The sequence below is a fragment of the Saimiri boliviensis genome, chromosome 1, assembly GCF_048565385.1.
Source record: "Saimiri boliviensis isolate mSaiBol1 chromosome 1, mSaiBol1.pri, whole genome shotgun sequence".
In the NCBI taxonomy this organism is placed as follows: domain Eukaryota; kingdom Metazoa; phylum Chordata; class Mammalia; order Primates; family Cebidae; genus Saimiri; species Saimiri boliviensis.
Genome location: NC_133449.1, coordinates 22993765 through 23020936, shown reverse-complemented (window position 1 = coordinate 23020936; position 27172 = coordinate 22993765). Strand labels below are relative to the sequence as shown.

The 27172-nt window shown below is 51.3% G+C and overlaps 1 protein-coding gene across 4 annotated transcripts in view; it reads right to left on the bottom strand.

Moving 5' to 3' along the window:
• The window catches only part of KLHL29 (kelch like family member 29), a 332691-nt gene that overhangs the window by 177130 nt on the left and 128389 nt on the right, over positions 1–27172 (bottom strand). The window contains exon 1 of one of the 4 annotated variants that reach the window (XM_074394618.1): positions 17321–19030. The exons of the other annotated variants lie outside the window; for them this stretch is intronic. The gene's annotated coding sequence lies outside the window, so the exon portion shown is untranslated. Of the gene's footprint in view, positions 1–17320; positions 19031–27172 lie in introns of those variants that run through there. 4 annotated transcript variants of the gene reach the window in all.

Here is a 27172-nt window from a genome sequence, read left to right as displayed (position 1 = left end):
GAAGGCCGGGGCAGGAGGATGGCTTGAGCCCAGGAGGCAGAGGTTGCAGTTAGCCACGATCTCAGCACTGCACTCCAGCCTGGGTGACAAAGCTCAAGACCCTGTCTCAAAAAAAAAAAAAAAAAAAAGGAGGTAGGATAGGATAGCAAAGCACCATCAGTCTGCTAGGATTATTATTAAATGTCTCATTTTTCTTACATACAGACATATTTGTGAGGTAACTGAAATGTATCCCTTTCAACATCTGATCTTAAACAAGCACAAAACATTTTAGCCATTTAAAAGATAAAATATTCTGCAGTACACTGCATACTTCCCAATATGCTGAATAGAACTGAATGTGAGAGACACCAGGGCTGCGAATCAGTATCATCTCCAGAACTCAGGGGTCCAGTGTCCCTACGCTCATCGGCCCCAGGCGGTTACTGTGCTTTCTAAGTGTGGATGTAGAATTTGAGAGTTTGGCAATTGCTTCACCTCTGATTAGCTTCTAGCAAAATTTTCTTTCTGGTATGATCTTTCCCAACCCTTCTCTTCACCCTTGCCAGATCAGGAGTTTGCAGAATTTGCTCTGAATTTGGAATGCATGTAATCAATCTTACAGTCAATTTGTATTTTTTAAAGAACAATTCTGACTTAAAGCCAGAGGAGCTGATGACGAAGAACGAGCGAGATTTTGTATGCACACATTTGGTGATCCCTACTTGTTTTGTCAGCTACTCAGAGGTGCCTTCTGTCCCTTCTCTCAATCTAGGCTCCAAATCTCTAGGAAAGATTTCCAGGTCAGTGAGAACTGGTGGAAAAAGCAAAGGCCCTGACAGTCTTGCCACTCAGAACCTCTTATTCTGAAAGAGATCAATGGCACAAATTGTCACACTGTCACAAATGTGCAGCCTAGACAGCTAACAGAGTGACATATTCCACAATGTGTCCCTCCCCACGACCAAAGATCATTCTCACATTCACCCCCACAAAGCCACAGGCACACTCTTCTGAGTGTCTGGAATGTATGTTTCAGTCACGATTTTAGCTTCCTGCATGGCACAGAGAGGCTGGGATCTGGGTGGCAAGGAGCTGACAAAGGATGACAGATAATCTCCTTGTTGAGGGTCTAGGCCAAAAGCTTTTAGACATCTTGATAAAGATAAAACAGAACAAGAATGGAGCCAAACAGATACGATGGAGAATTAGGAATTCCAGCTTTGCACCAATGCCATCTGGCTTCCTTGCAAGTGAAACTGACATCAGGCATCTTTGTTTCTCAAAGTGTGGTCCTTAGGTCCAGCATCACTTGAGAGGTTTTAGATACGCAGAATCCACTGAGAAGTACTGCCTTACTTGGTTCATCATTCTGTTTCCGTGGCCAAAGGAATCCTGGACTACAAGTCAAGAGAAACCCGAGATCCCTCCTAGTTCTGCTACTTATTGCTGGTGTGAATTTGGGTAAGTCTTTGTTCCTTCTGGTCTGTTTTCCCAAATGCTAATTGGGGTCCAGCCAAATAGGCTCAGTGATTCACCCTGGTTCTGATTCTCAAAGTGAGGTCTGTAGGTACCCTCAGTGCTTCCAAAGCAACTTTCCTTTGTAGACCAGAGCCTCCTTTTTCCTCACAGATAAATCATCATGGGATTTGGAAGTACTTCCTACTGTCATGAAGGCTGTGGCATGAATCCTACCACCCTTTGGACACATTCCAAAACCTCTAACAGCCCAAAGCATCAAATTGGGATCCAACGAGCTCCTTGAGAATCCAGCCTTCCGTCCCTAAGTTGGTGGTGCCAGCTGCCCTGAGCCCTGCCTCTCCAGCTTCCCACTCGACATGCAGCTTCTTACAGGTGGCCAAGTTCCAAATGCCCCAAATCTCAGCAAAGAGTGATGAACCATCCCTTCCCAAATACCCAGATGGGGCCTCCTACTTCCTTTAGTCCCTGCGGTTCTGTGCTCCAAATTCTGCCAACAGATGAATCCTGGTATCTTGTATGGTTACAACTCTGCATTCTAAGCATGAATGCAACTGACATAATATTGGGTATGAGTGGTTACACAGGATGCTTCCTCCTGATCTGCTGGAGAAGTGTGTGTGCCTGTGTGTCTGTGTGTGTGTCTGTGTGTGTGCCTGTGTGTGTGTGTGCCTATGTGTGTGTGTGCCTATGTGTGTGACTGTGTGTGCCTGTGTGTGTGTGCCTGTGTGTGTGTGTTTGTGTGCCTGTGTGTGTATGTGTAGTTATCCACGTTTCTGCCCACTGCAGGAATCTGCAGCTCAAACTCACCTTAGAAGTTACTCGTCCTTCCTAAAGGACTTTGAATGCCCTTTCCTGCACTGTAGTATGACAGAGAAGGCAAAGGGGGGAAGCGGACCCCTCCCCCTGAGGCAACAAAGTGTTCAGAGGGGAGCCAGGGGCACGGAAGCTGCAGCACTGCCCATGAAGGGTGGTGGCAGCGGCACCCACCAACTGAACCAGCCAACAGAGCCTAAGGGCAACCGGTGACTCAGGGAACTCAGGACAAATGAAAATTCAGAGACAGAAAGTCAGACTGCAAGAAAGTGGCATCCAGGGGCAAGGTGGAGTGGGACCAGAGCAGCATATGCACTTCAAGTTTCTGCCAAGAACAGGGATGTAATGGACAAAACGGGGATGCCAGCAGGTCCAGAACAGCCCTTTGCACCACACTTGGGGGGGGGGGTGGAAAGAGAGGGAGAGAGCAAGCGTGCACACATGTGTGTGTGTGCGAGATGTGTCTTTCATGATTTCGTTAGGTAGGAAGGAAACCAGAAGTTTGTCTTAGAATGTCACTATCCTTCCTTTACTATATGCGTGGTACCTGTTTATCTACATCAACCAGAACATAAACAGTACAGAGCTTCTTTTCATAGCATGGGCTCAGCCCCTTCCAACAGATTCTCTTTGTCCTCCTACAGGCCTGAGTGCAGCAAACCTTCATGGAGAGTGATCAGGACTCAAGATTCCAGCATTGCTTTATAAACAAAAAGGTCGGCAGCCCCCTTGACAGGCTGGTGTGCCGAGGCGCCCTCTCCTCTGAGCATGGGAAGTATTGCCTGCGAGTTTGATGGCCCAGGCCTTCTGCCATTCGAAGAAGAAATCAAATGGTCCCCATGGCAAAATGAGGAGAGTCAGCCTTCTTTAAACTCTCCGTGGCACGCCTGCTTGAGGACAGCATGGCCCTGACGGCACCAGACCAGCCCCCTGCTGCGACAAATGCCAAGGTGTCATTCTGAATTACAGGCCAGGAGCCAACCCACCCTTACAGCCAAGCTGCTGTCCACAGAGCATACTCTAATTTCTGCAGCTTGAAGCCCCTTGGGTCTTGAGGATGGGGTCACCCAATCATGATGCTGGGAATTGCTGGTTCAATAGAGTAAAATTCACCCTCCTTTGTCAGGTTCAGGCTACATGTAGCCTAAGAGAGTCACGTAAGAAAAATCAAGTTAAACCAGTGGTGCGATATGTGCTCACCCACCTTCGTCTTGACAACAGAAACCTGGCATTTAGGAAGGATACCTGTCGCTCTGAAAGGGCCTGGAAGTCAGAGAGGGCTTCTGTTTCCTTCTCAGACTAGAAACCACATCCTCCGCTAAGCAGTCCCCTGGTCAGAAGGCTGGCTCAGGCCTTGGATTCTTTTGTTGCTCTTCTTTAATTTTTTTTTATTGTAGTCAAATACACAAAACATAACACTGACCATTTTAGCCATTTAAGTGTACATTTTCAATGGCATTAAGTACATTCTCAACGTTGTGTAACCATTACCACTGTCCATTTTCAAAACGTTTCATCTTCCCAAATTGAAACTCTATGCCCACTAAACAATAACTATCCTTTCCCGCCTCCCCAGGCCCCTGGTACCCACCATTCTACTTTCTGTCTCTATGAATTTGCTCTAGGTACCTCCTGTCAGTGGACTCATATAATATTTATCCTTTTCTTTGTCTGGCTCACCTCACTTAGCATAATGTCTTCAAAGTCCATCTATGTTGTAGTAGGAATCCATGACTAGAGTGCTGCCTTCCTTTTCAAGACTAGATCATATTCAGTTGTATGTATACAACGTATTTTGTGTATCCGTTCATTCATCAATGGACTCCTGAGTTGCTTCTACCTTTTGGCTACTGTGAATAATGCTGCTATTAACACGGGTGTATACATATCTGATAGAGGAGCCCTGGGTTTTACATTGATTTTAATCTTCTCTTCTCCTGTGCGATGCAGGCCTCAGCTTGTGGCCGTGTGAGACTTGGCTCTGCCTTCTTTGGAGGCAGGCCAGGGTGAGGTCTCCTGGGAGAGGATAAGGAGGTACTTGTGCATGAAGGCCCAGCACAGGACTTAAAGGGTTAAGTTCCACAAATGCAGAGACTGCTCTGTCTCTTTCCCTCCCAGAGCAATCCCGTGACATGCTGGCATGAGCCACATTTCCTAAGGCCACAGGAAGACCACAACAGGCCCCTGTGCCCAGCCTGTCTGGTCAGGCCACATTTTAAAAGAATTAACTAATTTTATGGGGATATAATGTTCATAAAGGAGCTGTCCACATCTTAAGTGCACAGTCTGATGAGTTTTGACGCATGCATGCATCTGCCTAACCACCACCTCAATCACAACGAAGACCATTTCCACCAGCCCAGAACGTTCCTTCACGTCAGACTGCATTTTAGCAGCTGCTTTCGGGGCCAGTCGATACAGGATTAGGGGATCCAAAAAGCCTGCAGGTGGTTCTAGGCTGTGAAATCCATGATGCCCTCAGCTCTAAGTTAGCAGAAAAGGCACTGTGTTTCTTTCTGATTCTGCAGTTGGCTAGCCACCCACAGTAGTCTGGCAAGGGAAGTTTTGAAGCACTGGAGCCCCAAAGAGACCGTGGGACCTCAGCTTCACTCAACAACTCAAAACACATTCACACTACGAGCCTCTCTGTGCCGCACACAGAGCTGGGCCCTGCTGTGGCAGGAAAGGGGCAGCTCAGGGCAGCTGGAGAGACACTGAGCAGATGAGAAGGAAGATGGGAACTTGGGCTGGAACAGAAGTTAGCAACTTGTGATGCTGCAAAGAAAAAAGTCATTCTGGCTAAGGCGAACCAGAAAGGCTTCTCGGAGGAGGGAGCATTCACTGTAGCCTCTGAAAGGACCCACAGGATTTCAACAGAATATAAGAAAGAGTGGGAAATTCCAGGCTGGGAAGACACAGTGTGTCCATGAAGGCACTGAGACATAATAACCATCACTTCTTGAATGCCTGTTAGGAACAGGCCTTGGGCTACGTGTTGCACAAATGTGACTGTATTTAATACAAATAATAATGATGAGAAGGACCCTACAAGGTAAGTCATACTAACTGCAACGTGGCCCAGTGACTTTCCAGGGCCACAAAGCATTGTCCCTGGAGTCAACACAGGCCTCCCGGTCTGAAGTCCAGGCTGTTCTGTTTCCTGTGCTGTGGGAAGAGATACGATAAAATAGGTGCTGCACGCTGGGACGTGGGAACTGAACCCGTGGATCCTCTGAAAGGCCTCCCTAAAACTGGGGACTTTCAACTACTGGCGGGTCCTCACTTGGTTCAAATATCAATTAAAACGACAGGAGCAACATTACATGCCTCAAAAAGCGCTGTGCAAACACCTCATAGTGTACACATTTATTTTAAAACACACACACACACACACACACACACACACACACACACACACACCAGGCCAGGTACAGTGGCTCACGCCTATAATCCCAGCACTTTGGGAGGCCGAGGCAGGTGGATCATGAGGTCAGGCGTTTGAGACCAGCCTGGCCAACAAGGTGAAACCCCATCTCTACTAAAAATACAAAAGTTAGCTGGCGCTGTGGTGGACACCTGTAATCCCAGCTACTTGGGAGACTGAGGCAGGAGAATTGCTTGAACCCAAGAGGCGGAAGTTGCAGCGAGCAAAGATCGCGCCATTGTCCTCCAGCCTGGGTGACAGAGCAAGACTTTGTCTCAAAGAAACAAAACAACAACAACAAAATACCATAGGAAAGTCTCATGTATTTAAAATAAAGGGAGTTAATTAGTAAATGCGTTTTTTTTTAAAAAAGCAGTGTTATTGATACAAAATAGTCAAAACCAGATTCCCAAAGTTTGAACGCACAGTTGGCTTGTAATTCGCATTTCAACTGTCCGCAAGTGGATCTTCTAGACTGTTAGCATAAGGAGATTCTGTTCTCTTCATTGGCATAAATGCCCCAATTCTTATTTACACTGTGAGTCCCGTGAGTGGGGGGGTCCTCACACTGTTACAAATGCCATCTCCCTTCCCTGTACACCACTCAGCCCAAACACCCCACCCCATCTGCAGGTGCCAGGGAAAGAGCTTTCAGGGAGCTCCCAGGTCTCCCAGCTTTGATCTGCAAGCCAGCATCAGGGCTCCCCAGAGGCTGCGCAGAGCTACAGCCACGGCCCACGCCTCCTTGTTTGGCATCAGCTGTTTCACTCCCGGCAGAGGTTCACGTTTTCTCTGACGCCAAATGCCATGAATCCTGTTGGGCCAGGAGCTAAAAGTCTCCACAGAAACCCTGCTTAGACCGTCCCAGCCTCCTTTCCAAAGTGGGTAGAATGCCAGCCCCAGAGGGTGGGGGAACTCTCAGAAAAAGACTTTCCCTGATGCAGGAGCCCACATGAAACCCATGCCCCAGGACTAGTCCACAAGCAGCCACGTCAGAAGACACTGCTTACTTGTGCACACACAGATATCCACACACACACACCACACTCTTACACACTCACCCTACACACACCACACTTACACTCACCCCACCCACATATCACTTTTACACACTCACTCCCACACACACCGCTCTTATGCACTCACCCTACACACACACCACACGCTCTTACACACTCACCCTACACACACATACACACACCACTCTTACACACTCACCCTACATACACAAACACCGCACTCTTACGCTCACCCCCATGCCCCACACTCACGCATTCACCCTACACACACACCACACTCTTACACGCTCACCCTACACACACATACACACCACTCTTATGCACTCTACACACACACGTATGCACTCACCCTACACACACATACACATACACCACACCCCCCACACCACTCTTACACACTCATCCTACACGCACCACTCTTACTCATCCTACACACACACCACTCACCCTACACACACACCACACTCACCCTACACACACACCACACTCATGCACTCACCCTACACACACACCACACTCATGCACTCACCCTACACACACACACCACACTCATGCACTCACCCTACACACACACCACACTCATGCACTCACCCTACACACACACCACACTCATGCACTCACCCTACACACACACACCACACTCATGCAATCGCCCTACACACACACACACACACCACTCATGCACTCACCCTACACACACACACACTACACTCAAGCACTCACCCTACACACATACACACCACACTCATGCACTCGCCCTACACACACACCACAGTCATGGAATCCCCCTACACACACACCACATTCATGCACTCACCCTACACACACACACCACACTCATGCACTCACCCTACACACACACACCACACTCAAGCACTCACCCTACACACACACATACTACACTCACTCACTCTACACATACACACCACACTCATGCACTCGCCCTACACACACACCACAGTCATGGAATCCCCCTACACACACACCACATTCATGCACTCACCCTACACACACACACCACACTCATGCACTCACCCTACACACACACACCACACTCAAGCACTCACCCTACACACACACACTACACTCACTCACTCTACACATACACACCACACTCATGCACTCGCCCTATGCACACACCACAGTCATGCAATCCCCCTACACACACACCACACTCATGCACTCGCCCTACACACACACACCACACTCATGCACTCACCCTACACACACACAACCACTCATGCACTCACCCTACACACACACACCACACTCATGCACTCACCCTACACACATACACACCACACTCATGCACTCACCCTACACACACATACACACCACATTCTTGCTCTCACCCTACACACACACCACACTCTTGCACTCACCCTACACACACACACCACATTCTTGCACACTTGCCCCACGCACACACTCACGCATACACATGGTTTCTCTGCTGCCTTTGGACACTCAGGTCTGCTGCATGTGTACACCTTTTCCTCCCTGAGTATCTCCAAACCACTTTATGTGCTCAGGAAGAACCTAGAGATGCTCTCACACAGGGAAGCCACTGGTTGGCAGAAAATCCCTTGAACTCGCCAAAGATTAGGCCAGGCAGCGCTTTCTGCTCCTCAGCTTGGGAGCCTGTGAGTTGCAGAGACTTGGAGGGAACCCTCCCCTCGGCCCCCCAGGCGTTCTCACCGCAGCTGAGCTCCTCCTCTCTGCCCACGTGCACACACAGCTGCGGGGCTGTCTCCCTTCTCAACAAAAGTTTGCCTCTCTCCAGTTGGTGGCCTGGAGCTGGGCCAATCCTCCCCTTACCCTGAACGCGCCTCTATTTGCAGAGGCCTGTGGCGAACAGTCTCCCTGCCCTGACCCGTCCCCTGCAGAGGGTGTAGTGGGAGATGCTGGGAACACACCTCCCTCCACCTGACACCCACCCCCATGCTGACCCCCAAACCACAGGCTTCTAGTGAGCTCCCCACCCCCCAGGCCTCAGTCCCGAGTTAAGATAATCTTAGAATCTTGTCACTCCAGTGGTTCATTCTTGAAGGAAGTGTTTCAGTCTCAAAGGAAAGTGGAATTGAGATTTTAACACAGGAACAAGATAAAATCTAGCCTTGCTGATGTGCATCCCATGAAGGCCTGCTGGCAGGGAGGGGCCCGGGTGTCGCCCTGGGTTCGTGGACTTCCCACTCCCCTCACCAGCTCCCGCCGTCTCCACTCTGCTGCAAGCCAAGCACATTGCAAACCGGAGCACTTTTTCTCCTTGCCAGTGAGCCGGCGCTGTCTACGGACTGACTGCAGGAGGAGGCCATTACAGGGAGTTAATAGAGTTTTAAATTTGTTTTTCAATTTTATAATGCACTTCATCAAATTCAGTGTCTGAGCACAGCATTCATGTTCAGACCAGGCAGCATATGCCAAATGGCCCCAGCCTTTCCTTCCACCCCTCTCCCACCGGGAAAAGTTAACTCTCTGGAGTAACTCCCAGGCATGGCCCCCAAATAGAGCGGGTTCTGGTCTGAGGGGGTCATTCTGGAATGGATCCAGTGGAAAGGCTGCTGACTTACTGGAGATGCTCTGGCAGCTTCCATAGTCAAGGGTTGTAGAGGCTGCCACCGGGCGTTGGTCATCCTGTTGAGGTCCCTTACTGAGGGGCCACTTGGGAGTCATGGCGACTTGGTTCTTCCAGGTCCACATCTCTTATGGTCCCAGGTATCAAAGAGAATAAGAAAATACCCGGACCACAGGCGTGGAAAGCAAATAGTGCAGTCTGCTGATGAGGGGCAGATGGCAGCACATTTCTGCTATTTTTTACCCAGAAGGATTTCCTTTAAGGACATGTTCAGCTGAACCTAGGATCATTATTGTAACTTGAGATCAGCTGCTGCAGAATTGGAAATAAGTGAGATTTATGGGCCACGGCTTTGTGAAGAACGTCTTGGGTACCAGGACTTGCAGCAGATCCTCTCTGTCATCAACTGCAGTCAATCTTGCCTTTTATTAAGCTTTAATAAGTGACTCTGGTTTTAGGGAAAGTTCTGGAATAGATATTCCTGGCAAGTGAAATCCCATTGGTCCCAGGGCAGTCTGTAATAAAGCAGCTCCCTCCTGGCGGCTCTGAGGCAGGGTCTCAGCTCACTGAGGCCACTGAGCCCCATGAGGGAGGTGGTGGGTCCCCTTGCCAGTGCCATCTGGCAGTGGGTGGGTGGGCGACAGAACTGGTCGGGGCAGTCACCTGTTCTTCTCCTTCGTGCATGATGACACTAAGCCTCATCCCCCAGCTAGGTCCCATGGTGGCACTGGTCTGCTTTTGAAACATCCCAGGCAACGAGAACCCAACATGCCTGTTTTGGGTTAATGGAACCCACAGAGTGGCTGCACCCTGGCCCCAGCTCTCCAGCCACTATGTGGCAATGACTTTCGGTCACTAGTGATTGGAAACTTGTCAGTACTGGTGACAAGGAGGAGAGACGCTTCTCAGCCAGGCTTCTGCCGAGTCCCAGAAACAGTCCCAGCTCCCCCTCCACCTCACTGCACGTCCAGGTGCCAACCTGAGCTTTGCCCTTCTTAGAACGAACATACTACAAATAGAAAATGAACGCTTCTTTGAGGTCACACACCCAGTTCAACACCCCACCCTACTTTTCAACTCTGGGGAGATTCTGCCCATGTCTGCATACTTCCAGAGAGAGCTCAATGCTGTGTGCGGCTTCAGGCTTCTCATTTTTAAGTTTATACAGACACAAAAGCTGGTGGGATGCGGCAAGAACCCTTGGTGACCTCCGCCCTCCTGAGCAGATTCAGAAACAAATGCTAAGAACTGGGCCCAGGCGGGATGTGGGAGCTGGGGTGGAGCTCGGCTTGGCAGCTGGGCGGGGCCAGGGGATGGGCTGGGATGGAGGGAAGAGCATCTTGAGGTGATGGGAGTCTTTTTGCATTCAAGGGCTTGTGGCTTCCAACTTGCTACTTACTGCATTGAAAAATATTCCACACGATGGAAGAACTATTTTCCAAAACAAAATGCTAGTATTCATCAGGAGGCGCGGGTTGTGCAGTGTGAACAATTCACTTTCGTTAAGTACCATATGGCCGCTGGTAGGAAAACGCTAACATGTTTCAACAGTACAGCTGGGGTAGGGCTCCTTTATTCACCGTGCAGATGGCTCTAATTGACATCTCTCCTAAAACAGGTCTCCAGCATTTCTGCAGGATCATTAGAGTAATTAGTTATTAAATACCATCACCACTTTTAGAGAGGGGGGTCTGATCCTTGGCAACATTCCAGCACGATGGAACTGACAGGTTGGGAGGACAAGCCGTGGGAGGGCCCATGGAAGGGCGTGTGAGCTCCTCCTCATCAACCGCAAGGCCAAAAGAGGACAAAGACTTCGCTGATTCCAGAACAGCCTCCTGGAGAGAACTCAGGCGCCCAGAGGGCTCTCTGCCACAGTTCTAGAGCTGGCTCGGCCTCTTCTTTGGTGGTATGACTGTACGCCCCTCAATCACCCAGCCCCAATTTCTTTATCCATTAAATGGGGATAATAGCAACTGCCCTCCTGGCCCTGCAGAGCTGAGGCTATGTACTGAAGAGCACATGGAAAAAGCCAGAAGGACTGAAGTGCCGTGTCTGAGCTGGTCCTGATGGCTGTGCTTGATGCCCAGCTTGATCCATCCTCACCGCTTTGGTGAGTGACAAGCCGTGGCCTCTCAGGACATGGGCACACCTGAGACTCAGTCCTTGATGCTACAATGGGCAAGCCTTTGTCATACTGTGACCAGAACCCAGTCTGCAAATGCTGGCCACCCAGGCTGTCTCAGGAGGAGTGGGAGGCTCAGCCTAGCCTCTGTGAGCCCTAGAGCCAGCCCACAGGTGGAGGCTGGTCTAAGCTAGATCCGGTATCTGAACTAGACCTATGACACTCTACTCTCCAAACCGGCCCTGAAAACAGCCCTTCCATCTGCCCTCCCTCTCCTCTTCAGTATGCCCATCACGTCCAGTCACCCAGGTCTATACTGAGCCTATGCTTTGGTGAGGGCTGGTGGGCAACAGGGGCTGAGGTGGGGCAAAAGGAGGAGGAAAATAAGAACCATGACCCCTGCTCTCTCTCATGAGACTGACACACAAAGGTCTCAGCAAACCCCATACTGCCACGTGCATAGTGCTGGTGTGAACCCAGTATCCACTTTAAAATGGAGCTCTCAGCCAGCCATGGGGGCTCATGCCTGCAATCCCAGTGCCTTGGGAGGGTCAGGCGGGAGGACTGCTTCTTCAGGCCAGGAGTTCAAGACCAGCCTTGGCAACATAACAAGATTCTATCTCTATAGGAAAAAAAAAAAAAAAAAAAAAAAAAAAAAGCCAGGCGTGGTGGCATACACATGTAGTCCCAGCTACTTGGGAGGCTGAGACTGTCAGATCCCTTGTTCTCAGGAGTTCTAGGCCTTGGTGAGTCATGATGGTGCCACCGCATACTCCAGCCTGGGTGACAGCGAGACCCTGTCTCCTAAAAGATTAAATGAAAAGGAGCTTTTCAGCCAGTACTGTATACTTCAGCCCTACATAGGGGTAGAGGGTGGCTCAGCATCAACCCCAAAGAGACGCTTCTAGCGACGAGGGGCGGGTAAGGGTGAGCTGGGCCTGTAGGGATCACACCTGCAACAGAAGCTCTGAGTTTCTGTCCCCAAGGCCCAAGGGGCAGCCCTAACCCAGCCAACTTGCAGACGCGACTCTCTCTTGGCTTCTACACCACACACGCGGCAGCACCTCCAGGGTGGCTGCAGAGATAGCGCCGTGAATCAGGCTGCGTTGGCAGGAAAGAAAGGCGTTCCCCTAGGATTTCTTCAAGAAAGTAAATACATGTGTCCAAAGGGTAATATGGATTTAGGAAATAGCCTTCACTCTGAGCTCAGTCCCCATTGATTGAGGGTTAACAGCATGACATTATTAGTTGAATTTCACAGTCTAATCAGTTTCCTGCTTTATTGATCAAAGGACTTGGAGCAATCGTAATTTTGTGAGGCTGAAAAGTGAAATTCTGGGCTAAGGGAATAAGGCCAGTGGCTCTCTGGGCTCAGGGGCTGTGCAAAGCAGTGTGTGGCCTTGTCCTGCACAGCCCACCTTACAGGGACCACAGAGTCCACAGGTGACAGCTTCAGTCATGTCTTCTTCCTCGCGCTGGTGAAGCACACGGAGGGGGTAGGAACTCGTTACTAACCAGCGTTGGAAATAGAGACCAGCCTCGGAAACAGTCCCCCGCCCCACGACACCCAGTCCCACACCCACCTCTAGCCATTCTGAGCCCCAAACCGGCCCAGGGCCTCATTGTTAAACACCCTCCGTCAGCAGAGCCCCATCTGTGCGATGGAATTTTTTTTTGTCACTTTTTCAAATCAGAATAGAAACAATTTTTAGTCTATAATTACCATTTCTTTTCTCAACAGACAAATGTTTCCTTTTAAATTGTAGGGCGGAAAAAGCAAAGAACAACATTTTAAACCAAAAAGAAAGACTAAAATTAATTTCTTCTTTACAGAAAAATAAAATACAACAGCTCTTAGAAGCCAGGTTTTTCTTTTCCCAAAAGAGCAACACGTGCACCAGTGTGTTCATTGCCACCATTAACTCCCATCTCAGAGGCAGGTCCTGGACGGGCAGTGGGGCGGGGTCTGCAGTAGCCCAGGGGCCTTGCACCCTGATCTCCTGGTAGAGCCTGGGCTGCTCCTGGTGTCTATGTTTGCTTGAGATGAATGGTCCAAAACCTTCAATGCAGAAAGCTGGCTTGGGGTTTAGGGCTCCAGGAATCAAGATCAAGGCCTGAGGACTACCAGTTGCTCCTACGGAGCCTCGGGGTGTAAGCTAAGCACCTGGCCCTCAGTTTCTTTACCTCTAACATGAGAGCACAACCCATGTGGCAAGGTTGTGGGAGGATGCTGTGGGTTGTTTCAGAACTCGAGAGCCCCAAACAAATCCCACTGCTTTCACCATGCCGTCAAGACCAAGCCAACTCTTCCCTGAGAAAGGCTCTGCCCCCGGAGTCTGAACAGCCTCTAAGTTCTGCTCACAGCTTTCGAAGCCGGCAAGCCCCGCCACCCGCCCCAGGAAAGGGCAGTCCCTCCCTGTTCCGGGCTCCACAGTCTCCGAGCATGCAGGAGGGGTGCGGCAGACAGCATCGTGGGGCTTCTGTGCTGGGCAAGACCCACAAGGACCCTACAGACACCACGTATTACGTAAGTGCTGCCTGGCCCTCACTGGGGTGGCTGGTGGCGGGGGAGGGATTCTGAGGGAGGGGCAAGCATGTGCTGGCATTAAAGGGGAGGAGAAGCAGGTGGCACTTAAGGACTGGAAAGAGGTCCAGTGTGCCTAGGCAGGGCCTGCTCAGGTGATGAAGCAGAGAGGCAGGAAACACACGTGTCCTCTGTGTCCAGCGTCTGGGGGCCCATGTTAAGGAGCCTGGTTACAGAATGGGCCAATGATGGCCGAGGTCACCCAGTTCTCCTGGCTGAGGCTCCATCCCCATCCTGGCTTCCTAGCAGGGCAGTGACACGACGCATGCCCACCAATGCACGATGCCAGCCGTGTGTGGTCACTGCTCAGTCCACCATGCCAAGCTCCAGCATGAAACCCTGCAGGGGCGCCCCGCTACCCAGAGCTATGCTGGTAAATGCTTAATGCCTGGCTGTGCTTCTAGTGGTGGACGAAAACACCCACCCAGATCCTGATGTGTGGTGTCCACCAGTGTCTGTTGTATAAATATTCCCCCATGTGCTGTTTTGAGCTACTAAGGTGCTGTTGCTGAATGAGAAGCAGGGAAGAGACATTAACAATGGGCTTTTGGGAGCCAGAGAGCCAGCCCCAGCTCACCACACCCTAGAGACCTGTGAGCTGGGTGTGGAGGGCAGGCCACGGAGGTGTTTCTCTGGACATGTAGCTGCAGCTGCTGCTCTGTGACCATGAGGCCAGGTTGCTCTGGTAGGCAGCGGGAAGGGCAGGCCACCAACCCACCAGGCTCCTGTCTCTCCCCTCCAACCTTCAGGGGTTTTCCCCACCATCTGCTGGATCTTATCTAGACACCTCACCTGAATTGAGGGCCTCTCATGCCTAGCGACCCTCACTCTCTCTCCAGGATCTCCTCCTCTGCCCCTGCAGAGCACTCTGCACCGGCCTCACACCTCCTCGGGGTTCCTCAGTCACGCCATGGGCTGTCCCAGTGCCAGGCCAAGAGCACAGCGTTTGTGGTCCCTCTGCCCTCAATGCCACCCCTCCCGCATGCCCTGGCCACAGCTCTGGTTTCCCTCCCCTGTGACACTTCCTCCGAGCACCCACATTCCTCTGAACTGCGTGTGCTGGCAATGAACTAACTCCATCGGTACGTGTGGGCATCTCCTGCTGAACTGACACTCCATGCCCCTTCCTGTTAGAACAAAGGCTCCAGAACCTTCTACTCAATGACTCAACACTCCTCATGATGGGATCCCAACTCCAGGTTCTTCCTAACCTGCTTTTACCTTTCGGCTTTTACTTTCCTCTTAAGGAAGCAGCGGGGGCCCAACATTAGGGCCCCACACCTCTGCTTCTGAGGACACAATGGCTGCCGGCCCAAGGATGTCAGGGACATGACTTGCCATGGCCAAGTGAGGCCAGAAGGTAGCTGGTTTGCATCAGGAGGGAGCTTCGTGCTGGCCCCAGGCCACAGTAAGACAAGCGGGGCCTGGGGCAGTGACACAGGATCCCTAGAATGAGCCGAAACAGGTGGAAGAAAGCAACTGGGCATCCTGCACACCTGACAGCTTTCTAAAAATAGCAGGTGGGCCCTGGCTGTGCGGGTTCGCCTGGGGGAAGGGCAGGGGCTGGGGCTCATTCGGCCTCTGGGGAGCAAGGCAAGTCCTAGCAGGTTCCATGCCTTACTCTTCCCGGACCCCCACCAAGCACAGGACAGGGGTCTGGGGCCTGCTGCTGCATCACCTCCCCCTTAGCTCCGTCCCACTGAATGGCCAGAAGGAACTGTCCCTTGGCTGCTGGTCATGCAGGAGAGAGAGGAAGGGAGACAGGGCAAGGGCATTTGCCAGCAAGCTCCGGGCACCATTTCTTCTTGGCCAAGGAAGCTGGGTACACAGACATCCTCCTCAAACCAAGGCACTGACGGCATCGAACAGAAATGTCACAGTCTGAAGCCACATGGTGCAGTGGAAAACAAGAAAAGAAGAAAGAAATTCTCCAGGCCAAACCCCAGAAGTGTCCTCTGCCCCGCTGGTCCTGCAGGCTCAGGGACAGGCAGTGGGCAAGGAGACAAAGGGAAAGTTCTCCTCTTTGCAGAGGGCCTGGCCTGAGCCTGCACTCAGTTCTCAAGGCCTCTGCTTTTTTCTCCCTCCTACGCATCTAGACAGGAATACCTAGCTCCCAGCACCTTGAAGTCAGGCATTTGACCTCCCTTTCCAGCACCAGTGCCACGGCTGCACCTGGGGTGCTCAGCTGATTCGGGGACATCTTGGAAAAACAAATCTCATTCATTAAAAGTAACAGTACATATTCTTATGAGCCAGAACATCAGCAAATTTTGGAGATCACTAAGACATCCAGCTGAGAACCAAAGTCTGAGGGAGTTTGGATAACAAAATTCCAGGCAGCAAAATTACTTCTAAGATCCCCATCAAATAGAAATGGCCTCCTTCCTCACATGGAAAATGCCTTCCAGTTCTTTTGCTGAGAGGCAAGAAGACTGGGAGGCTTTTGTTTTCCTGTAATATTTTCATACCAGATGCATTCTGCTCACCATGAAGTCCTTCAGAAACTTTTGACTTTTAAATCCAGCTTTCTGGGGCCTTGGGAGGGACACACGCACAGTACTGGTGGTCCTGAAAGGGCTGGCAAGGCCAGCAAGGGAATGGGAACAGATGGAACCAGAGGGGTCCCCTCCACCGCCTGGTCCCTCCACCTGCCCCCTCTCTGAGTTGAAGGCCACAGATGCCCGCATGCGTGTTCGTCCTCACTAGGGCTGAGCTCAGATCATGTTGCTGAAATGTGACACCCAGCCCACTGGCCTGCCAGCCGTGTGGCCACCCTGGCACCAGTGCACGCGCGAGCCGCCCACCCGCGAGCCGTGAACATCCATCACCGTGACTCACAGCTGCTGCCCTGCTTCTCCCACCGACGCCTCCCGGGAGTCCGGGACTGAACGGAACAGTATCTCCCAGCCTGCGACTTCCCGGGCCTTCCTCGACCCCTCCGAGCCAAGGCTGGCCCAGCGGGCGCCTGTGCCGCTGCGGTCTCTTCTGCCCTGCCCGCCCACTCTGGGTTTGGTGTAATGGAAAGAGATGCAGATGAGGAGCCGGGCACTCGGGCTCTGCCACTCCCTAGCACAGCACCGAGCTAGTCATCTCCCGCTGTGTCATCGGCTTCCTCTTCTGAAATGTGGGAATACCTGTATCTCCTCTACCTACTGCACAGAGGTGTCGTGGAGAGAAAAACCCTAGATGGGGAAGGCCTTTGGAAGAGCAAGGCGTGCTGGTAAAAAAAATCCATTCACATCTCAGAGCGACGCTGGTGGTGTTTAGGCAAGCTCCCGAAAGCCGCATGGAATCTTCTCTTTACGAGATAAGTACTTACTTCAAGGTTCCTCTTTCCTCTTTGGTAAAAGGAATTGTAGAAGCGTGCCAAGTGCAAGCAGTACAAACAGCAAATAATCACTTGGAAGAGAAGCTTGTTGAAATGAGCCTTTGCTGGGGACAAGGCCGGTTGGCAGGCTTGGCCTATAAATCATTGCTCCCTCGTTGGCTTATTGGCTCTTGCAAAGAGATGAACTCAGCCGGACTCTGACGTTTCTCAGCCCCTACGCCTGTAGCCTGCACACAGTAGGTATTTCCTCAATGTTTGTGGAACTGAATAATGGCAAAGGCAGCTGGAAGTGCGAAAGGGAAAAGCCGTGTCCACTCAAATAGGAGACTCACTCCACGAAGCCAAGACGAGGGAAAAACGCCCAAATGAGACGTGACCTCAGTCTGTAGCCAGAGTGGCGGTTCATGTGTGCCAGCCTTAGCTGAAAGGGATTTTGGGTGGGGGAGGCTGAGGGCGGCTAGAATTAACATACTTAATGTATTATGTTGCAGCAGTGATAAGACTAAAATTTTAGGATTTTCTTAATGAGACTCCTGCATTCACTGGTTTTCCTTACCAGCACTGACAAGAACCATAGTTTAGTGTTTATGTCCTTTGCTTTGGAATGGAGGAAGGATCATAAGAGGGCTTGGAGAACTCGCTCTACAAAATGCCCCTGTTCCCTTTCTGCTCTCCCTGTGGCATGTAGGCCCTCTGCCCTGGCCCACCCTGGCATGGAACGTGCCGCTGCTGACCGGCACCCATGCGGCAAGCTTCCTGAGTTCTGGGTTTGTGGAACAAAATGCAGAGTGGTGCTGGTAAGGGCACCAGGTTCTGAGAACCATCTACCCTTCCCACTAAATGACCGTAAACACCCCGAACAGCAGGTGCATCGCTTCTAACACTCAGTTCTCCAAAGATGGCTCTAACATCTGCTCGTGTGGTCAGCTCCATCGCAACCGCACTCAGGGCACGGACAAAGTGGAGCCCAAGCAAGTCCTCATATCTGCACGGCACTGGTCACCTCTGCAGGGCTGGGCTTACTCTGTCAACTCTGTGGGGGCGGCAGGGGAAGAGCTGCACGTCCAACTGATGGGTACACAGCCTTGCCTGGAGGTGGCAGATGACTTTAGAGAGAGTTGCCAGTGGGTGCAGGAATAAAGGCGGGGGGGTCCAGACTCCAGGCTCGGGTTGGAAAAGAAACTCTCCCCAGAGATTGCTCCATGGGTTTCTCATCGAGTACTCAAGGCTACCAGCCTATTTTGTGGCAAGTGAACCCAAAAGACCCGCCTCATCTTCCCACCCCACCTGAATGACTCTCCAACCTTGCAAAAAACATTTTTTTTTTCTGATCAGATTTCAAAAAGGTAAAAGGTCTTCCATCTGCCCAGAAATAAGAATAAGCATCCTTCTTTGATCCCAAACATAACCAAAATTCAAAAAGCAAACAAAAGAGACTTAGAGGCCAGGTGTGGTGGGTCACACCTGTAATCCCAGCACTTTGGGAGGCTGAGGCGGGCAGATCACTTGAGCTCAGGAGTTCGAGACCAGCCTGTCCAACATGGAAAAACCCCATCTCTACTAAAAATACAAAAATTAGCTGGGCATGGTGTCACACACCTGTAGTCTCAGCTACTTGGAGGCTGAGGTGGGAGAATTGCTTGAGCCCGGGAGGTGGAGAGGTTGCCATGAGCCGAGGTCATGCCATTGCACTCCAGACCGGGTGACACCCCATCCAAAAAAAAAAAAAAAAAAAAAAAAAAAAAAAAAGAGCCTTAGAATAAACACACTGAAGCTTGGTGTTCACAGACAAGTCCCGGCATCCTTGTTCATAGCCTATGGATGCTTCCTTTGCAAACAATTGTAACAAGCTGGTCCACAGCAGATCAGGCGGGTACTGGTGCTTTGGATGACAACAATGACCATGGCAAGTTTAATGAATGAGATTAAGAGGAGATGCAGAAGGACTGTGAAAAGCAGGTGCACAAGCTTAGTAAGCACAGTGAGCTTTGACCATTTAGTTCAGGGGCAAACATCTCAACTACCTCTACGGGACCCCTGAGTATCAACACATCATTGCATAATTAATGATACTAAGGCCACAGACTGGTTAGAGTCTGGGCTCTGGAATTCAGCAGAGCCTGGTGTCCTGGCTCTGATGTTCCTCATCTGGCTGCAGTCTATCAAACAATGTACTGAAACTCTGAGCCTCTGTTTCCTCCCAAGAAATGTACAGGTAGTTCCTATGCTTAGCTACGCAGAGGAGGCTGTCTGCCTATAAAGTGCTCAGTGTCTGGGTCACCTGGAGCATGGGGAGGTGGGTTAGCCAGACATGGTGGCACACGCCTGTAGTCCCAGCTACTTGGAGGCTGAGGCTGGGGAACCGCTTGAGCCCGGGAGGTGGAAAGGTTGCCGTAAGCCAAGATCGTGCCGTTGCACTCCTGCCTGGGCAACAGATCTAGACTCCCTCTCAAAAAAAAAAAAAAAAAAAAAAAGCCTTAGAATAAACACACTGAAGCTTGGTGTTCACAGGCAAGCCCCAGCATCCTTGCTTATTGCCTATGGATGTTTCCTTTGCAAACAGTTCTAACACGCAGGTCCACACAGGTGTGTGTCACCACGCCTGGCACTCTGCCCTAGGGAGATGCCAGGGAGGAGACAGAGACGAGTGGCCGCTGAGCCTGAGGATGCTGGGAGAGCTCACGACTGACCAGCTGGCCCGATGTGGCGCACGGGCCTAGAGGGCAGCCTGCATCTGCAGTTTCAGTGTACCAGGGAGAAGGTCTTGACTCTGAAACCCTGTGTGAAGTCAGAGCACTGGTCCTGCTAGAGATTTCTGACATGGTTGAGGGGAAGTAAAGTCTACTTGGACACTTCCAGTGCATGAACTTCACCTTCAAGCGCATCACATAAGAACCCCCTGCTCTTCCTCCTGCAGGCAGAGCTGGCTAGGAGTGCTTTGACCCAGAGCCTTCCCTGGGAGTTCTTCTGCATGGCCAAAAAGAAGATCCTTGGAGGAAGCCCCTTGAAGCAGTCCCCACCCAAGTTACCTCCTGCCATATCCCACACCACATGGCAGGCAGGGGGAGGGATAGAGGATACAGGAATATCCATCATTGACTCTACAAATTTCAGCCTATCTGGTGATGTACGTAGCTTGGGGTAAGGCAAAAAAATCTGAGACGATGGAAATACTCATGAAGGGGAGGGGGGGTCTCTGTAAAATGAAGGCAGAAATCAGAATTTGTATATGGAAAAAGAAGACAATTGTGGAAACTATGCATTCTGAACTCTGGTTTATGATAATGTAACATTTCCAGCAATAATATTCAGGAAGGAAAGACAGATGAAAATGAACTGAACTTTATTCGGGGATCTCATTACGATGACTGTGGTTCCTTTTGTTAAAATACTGAAATTTTTATAATGAGATTTGTGTTGCACGAAGAAGAACTGTATGAAAGAGTGACCTTAAAGCATGGGAAACTTTCATCGTGTGAAACAGAAGTTTCTTTCCTTCAAGTGTTGGGATTATGTAAATAGTCCATTGAAAGAAAAGACTTGGATAAATAATCACGTGTGACTGTCCTTCCCAATGGGCTCTGGCAGTGCCATGGTCTCAGGGCTCAGGAAGCAGAGGTCATGACAGTGACCTGACCTTGGCCTCCAGCAAGGGATGGGAAATTCCAGTAGCTCCACTCCTTGGATTCCAACACAAGCAAACACAGCCAGCTTTGTTCTTCCTCTCCTCCATCACCCCTGCCGGGAAGGCTTTGCTTTTGTTTGAAATAGTCAATGAATCACAGAAAGTCCAGAAAGCCCCTCCAGGCTCCTTTCCCTCCAGCCCTCCCTTGGTGCAGATCACACACCTGAGGCCCTGGAAGGCGCAGGCATCTGCCTTGGAGCCGTGAAAGTGCAGAGGCCAAGCCCAGCAGAATTAACACAATGAACACTCCTGCCCTGTGCCCAGTTTCGAGGGGGATCTGGCCTTTCCTGGGCTGCTGTCTACTTAACAGAGGGCTTCACCCTCCCCTGGGGTAGTCACCAACCACCTTCAACGAGACTGGGAAGTCTTTGGCCCTGTCCTTCCCTCTCTGCGACTCCCTGACCTGGCTTCTCTCCTTTGTGGGTGACACCAGTGAAAGGGAAATAACTTGGGGGCCCCCACAATCACTAAGGAAAACTCCAGCTGGAAAGTGCTTAGGGCAAACCTGCCTCCCATTCTATTCAAAGTTATCCCTCTTCTCACTGAGAAAGATGTACATCTGATTGCCTTCTTTGGAAAGGCTAATCGGAAACAAAACAATGCAACTTTGTATCATCTCACCTATTGGAACCTGGAAGCTCCCTCCCCACTTAGCGTCTTCCTGCCTTTGCTTCAAGTTCTCCCACCTTTCCAGACGGAACCGATGTAATTCTTACAAACGTTGACTGACGCCTCCTGTCTCCCTAAGATGGATAAACCCAAGCTGTGCCCGACCATCTCAGGCACGTGTCATCAGGACTTCCTGGGGCTGTGTTACCGGCATGTCTTCAATCTTGGCAAAATACACTTTCTAAATTAACTGAGAACTGTCTCAGATTTTGTGGGTTCACATGCCCAAGGGTGGTTCATGTCGACACTCCCTCTGCTGACGGTCCCCAAATAGGGCAACACCCTGGTCCTGGGCCCAAGCCTGGTTCTATTGCGGGGCTGTCCAGAGTTGGCGGGTGTGGCAGCAGCTGTCTAGAGGCCTTGGCACACTGGGCATGGGGAGTCATCGGATGCCATGGGAAGCAAGATTCTGGGCCTGAGCTAGCAGGTGAGAATGCCAGGGGTGGGAGGGAGTCTGGGGGAGGAGGGGAGGGTGGGGGCCAGGGACCCTGGGGGATTGCCAAGGCTGACAAGGTAGGAGCTGCACCTGGCTGGAAGAAGTCCTGGGTGGATGGCTGCGGAGTGGACAGGTCCAAGCCTGACAGTACAGGGTCAGTGTCAGTTTACCTTGGGAGGCTGTCCCCGCTTGGTAGCTGTAGCTTCTGATACAGCCTCTGGGCACACACCCCACAGAGGCTTGAGATTGCAAAGTACATTTCAGGGCGAGGTCTGTGCAGGACTCCCAGAGAGGAGCAGGCTCTCCACCTGCCACCTGGCAGCCTGGGCCTCTCTAGGTCCGCAGAGCAGGCCCTTTCCCTGGGTTAAGGATTACCTGGGGGAAGTCACTAATAAAAAGAAAGCATTTTTCCAAAAGAGCAAAGGAGACTGAACACTTTGGCTGCTTCTGATGCCTGCTCAGGACATCTGGAGCCACTTTCTCGGAAGATGGTCACCTAATTCACGCCATGGGGACAGGAGAAAGGAAAGGGACAGCTGTGGGTGGCTCAGTGCTAGGAGTGACTGTGGAGGGCAGGGGATGGCCGGGGCCCCGGACCAGGTGCCTGTGTTGGTGTGTGCACTGTGGACCAGGCCCAGGGGCAGTGGGGCTGAGCACACGTGGTGCCTGGTGGGGGGCGGGGTCCAGGTATCCTGGGTACTGGCCAGGGAGTGCTAAGGTGTAGGACACAGCACTCCAGGAGGGACAGCACCCACCAGCATGGAGAAGGTGCGCAGAGGCTTCCTGGAGGAGACAGCTGGGGTCTCTTTTCCAGACCCAGGAAGTAGCAGGAGCACAGGCCCAAATGGGGCTCAGCAGACAGAGGGAAGCGAGGGCCTGAGAGCCGTGAGCATCCCCTGGAGGAGGGGAAGCTCCTCCCTCTCTTTGCACCAGGCTCTTGCTCCCTAATCCCCAGTGGTCCAAACACTTGCCCTCCCAGAGGACCACTGGGTTCTCTCACTCACTAGTCAACGGGTAGGTTCCAACTCTTACATCTTTACTTCTAAGCAAGGAAAATAACAACAGGTCACAGTGAAAACTGCTTGAGACTGTTAGGCAACATTTACAGGGTCAGGGTCCTGAGGGAAAAGGAGCCATAGGCCTGAGTCTTGTTTCTTCCAGGCCGGGCCCCCACAGAGGGGCTGGGGAAGCTGGCCTCAGCCCACTGGACCTGTCTGCTTTCCCAGAACAAGGGTAATTGTGGGGTTTACTCTAATGATGACTTCTATGCTCCCCTTTCTTGAGCATTTACAATGAGCCACACACTCTCTCATGTAATCCCCACAGTCACCCTGGGAAAGCAGAGTTCTCATCCTTCCCATTTTGAAGATGAGAATACTGAGGCACAGAGGGAAAACATGACTTGACCATGAGAGTCTGAGGGAAACAAAAATAACCAATTCCCTCTCCATCTCACTGACCCCACAAGGCTCAAAGAATGAAAGGTCAATGTATCTTAGAGGCAAGAAGACACTGCAGGAAAGTGATTTTCAAGTGGTAGGAATGGGCCCAGCCAGTTTTCTACCACAGGGGCTGCTGAGCAAACCTGGCCTAGTAGCAGAGACCCCTGGGCAGCCATCCATGTAGCGGGTGTGGCCTCTGGTGACACATGGAGACCCGGATGCAAATGCCTTTAAGAGAAAAATGGGAAACACGAGACAGCCCGGTACCTACTCTGCACCTGCGTGCTAACGCGATGGGAAAAGATTCCGGAAAGGCTCGAATTTCAAATGTTATATTAGTTACGTTTTTTTTTTTTTTTTTTTTTTTTTTTTTTTTTTTTTTTTTTTGAGGCAGAGTCTTACTCTGTTGCCAGGCTGAAGTACAATGGCACGATCTCTGCTCATTACAACCTCTGCTTCCTGAGTTCAAGCAATTCTCCTGCCTCAGCCTCCCCAGTAGCTGGGATTACAGGCACCCACCATCACACCCAGCTAATTTTTGTAATTTTAGTAGAGATGGGGTTTCACCGTGTTGGTCAGGATAGTCTTGATATCCTGACCCTGTTATCCGCCTGCCTCGGCCTACCACAGTGCTGGATTACAGGCTTGAGCCACCGCACCCGGCCTAGTTAGGTTCTTTTTAAAAGTTTGTCAAATGGCTTCTGTTTCTAAGTTTAAAGACAAAAGAGCTCAGCAGATGGGTGGCAGACCCCTGGGTTGGAGGAGAGCGATTGAGAGAGGATGTACCTCTGCCTTCCATGTCCACAGCGGGCACAGGAAGACAGGGCTTTCTGCATGAAACCTCTCCCTGGACTTTGCAGGCTCCACACCATGAAGCAGTTTACAAACAGGGGGGTTCTGCACTTTCTCTGTGACAGGCAGGCTCTGGACCTGGGCTTCTGCTCCCAGGCACGTCTGTCATCAGCCTGACGGAGCTCACACTGCCTCCCCTGCCCTCGAGCCCCACCCTTCATGGTCTTAAAGAGACCCGGGCTGGCGGTACACCACACACAAGACTTGGTTCTACTCTGAGGACCTGGAGGGAGGCGCTGCCCTCCTGCCTCACCCCGATCAGACCCAGAGGCTTTGTAAGCTGGGATCTGTTCACTCATTCCTCTGTGGCCTCCCCAGTGCGAGGGCAGGCATGGACAGGGGCCCTGGAGGACCTGCTGATTGGCCAAGTGGCCTGAGGGTCCACTTCCCAGGTCCTTGCCTATGAACTGCTTGAATTCCAAGAAATCTGCCAGGAAGTCAGCTGTTTGTAACTCCAAATGTATTTTCCTGTAGAGACAAAGCCATCAATGGCCATGGGGCTACTCAGCTAGACCCCAGAGGCTGGTATCATCATCATCCAGTGTGCTGAGCCCTGGCACAAAAGCCTGAATCATGTGCCTTGTCCTTGGAGGATCTGCCGTGTGCATGGGAAGAGGAAGAGAAAGGAGTGTGTCCATTTTACTTCTTGGTGCTGGGGGCGAGGTGGCTAGTGTGGCACCCCCACGTGTGTGCCTCCGTGTGTGTTTCAAAGAGGGGTTTGTTAAACGAATCTGGAAGTCATGACCCTTGGCCTTGGGCAGTGCAAGTGCTGGGCTGTGTGCAGGGTGCTGCTACCTTCAAACAGCTGCTCCTGGTCAGCCCTTCCCAGCCCCGGGCCCAGCAGGTGACTGTGGTCCCAGTAGCAAGGGTCTTCAGTAAGTGGAGTTCTGCCTTAGCTTCTCTCCCCACTTCCTTTACTGCTAAGCCAGCCAGGCTGGGCAGGGCAGGAGGGATCCACATTTCTCACTGAAACTCAAGTCCCGGAGTCTCAGAGAACCCTTTGAAGCTCTAGGAGGGAAGGAGACCCTGCTATCCAGGTCAGTGTCTAATTAATGCCAGGGCTTGAGCAAACTGACCAATAGACTATAGCTTTAGAAGCACAAAGTTAATTCATTCATCTCTTTAATAAAGCATGCTTGAGTAGTGCCATCCTTTGTGGGGATAGCTATCAGTTAACGTGGCAGAACAGGCTCCTTCTGTGCCTACTGACTCACTCATGGAGCCGCCACAGAGGAGCAGCCACTGCTCAGATGCTGTGGGGGCTGCAGCTCCTCAGGTCTAGTCCTCGTGGTTTCTTTGGGGAGCTGTCTGTGAACTTGGTCTAAGTTGACACACAATTGTTTTTAACACGATTCGGTGCTCTCTGTACTTTATGTCCCATTTGAGCATTCGTGCCAGTTCCACTTAGATCCTCGTTTACAGGGACGTGGGCCAGGCACGGGGGACGTTCAGACAGACAACACAGTATTCCTGCCTTTAAGGGCAGACCTTTACAGTTTGTTATAATTGTAGCAAGAGTTATTACACAGAAAAACACAGGAGCTGTGGAAACAGAGATGGGGGCCCCCCAAGACCCATGGGCACAGCTGGGAAAGACTTTCTGGAGGAGAGAGTGCCTGAGCCGAGTCTCTGAAGAAGGGAAGCCAGATAAAGAAGGGGTAGGGATATTCTGGGCAGAGAAAACATCTTAATAATGAAAATGGAGATAGGAAACCACGTGTATGTTGTGCTCAGGAACCGGGAGGGGCTTGGGGTAAATGAACAAGGTGGGGAGTAGAGGTTGTGGGAGGCTAAGATATGACCCTGAACACCGGGAACTAGAGTGCAAGGGGAAATGGGGGAGCTTTATAGGCTGTTCAGAGGTGGTCCCATTGATAAGGACCCCCCTTGGGCTGTGGTGGTAGAAATTCGAAGAGGGACAATTTGAAGAAATATCCAGAAAGTGATTTGGGTTAGAGTTTGCAGTTTACTATCAAGTTTATTAATTCATTGAACAAACAGTTCCCAGGTGTCTCCGTATGCTGGGCTAGTATTGGGTGGAGAGAAAAAGACACATCTCAGATGAACCCCAGTTTTTAGGCTTGAGAGGCTGGGGGAATGGTGGCAAAATTCTACTGAGATTGACAACACAGGAAGAGGAAGAAGTTCAGGGACGTTGCTATTGGAAGTGCAGGAACTGGAAGGATGGGTAGGTTTCACACACGTGAAATAGAAAAGAGCATTCCAGGTAGTAGGGCCAACTAAGCCAACGCAGCGCGGACAGATGGAGCGGGGTCTATATTCATGAAAGGGGAACTAGACCCTCTTCTTCGAGTCCAGAGGTTTTGAATTAGGAGAATGACAGATCGCCACGCCCAGACACGCTGCCGTTCTTCCTAATGGTGCCCCCAAGAAATCAAGCAACGTCGTCCATTTCCTGACTGATGGCAAGATCCAGGCAACGCAGTCAAGCGGCTACTTCTCAAATGTGCAGAGGCGCCAAAGAATTCTGCCATCAGCTGTTCCTGGACCCCTGCTGCTAGCCCTCACCTACGAAGCCCAGCCAGGGCACTCATCAGGATGGGGGAGAATGAGGAAGAAACGTGCAGAAGAGACCAAGGCAATTTCCAGGAAAAACATCAGCCCAGCTTCCTGTGGGGCCTGCAGCAGCCCACCCACCTGGCGCTCTGCACCCTGAGGCCACTCACATGCTCTCTGATTTGAGGCACTGCAGCTCTAAGGTCCCTTCTTCTTGTCCCCCGCTGCCCAGGTCTCCAGGG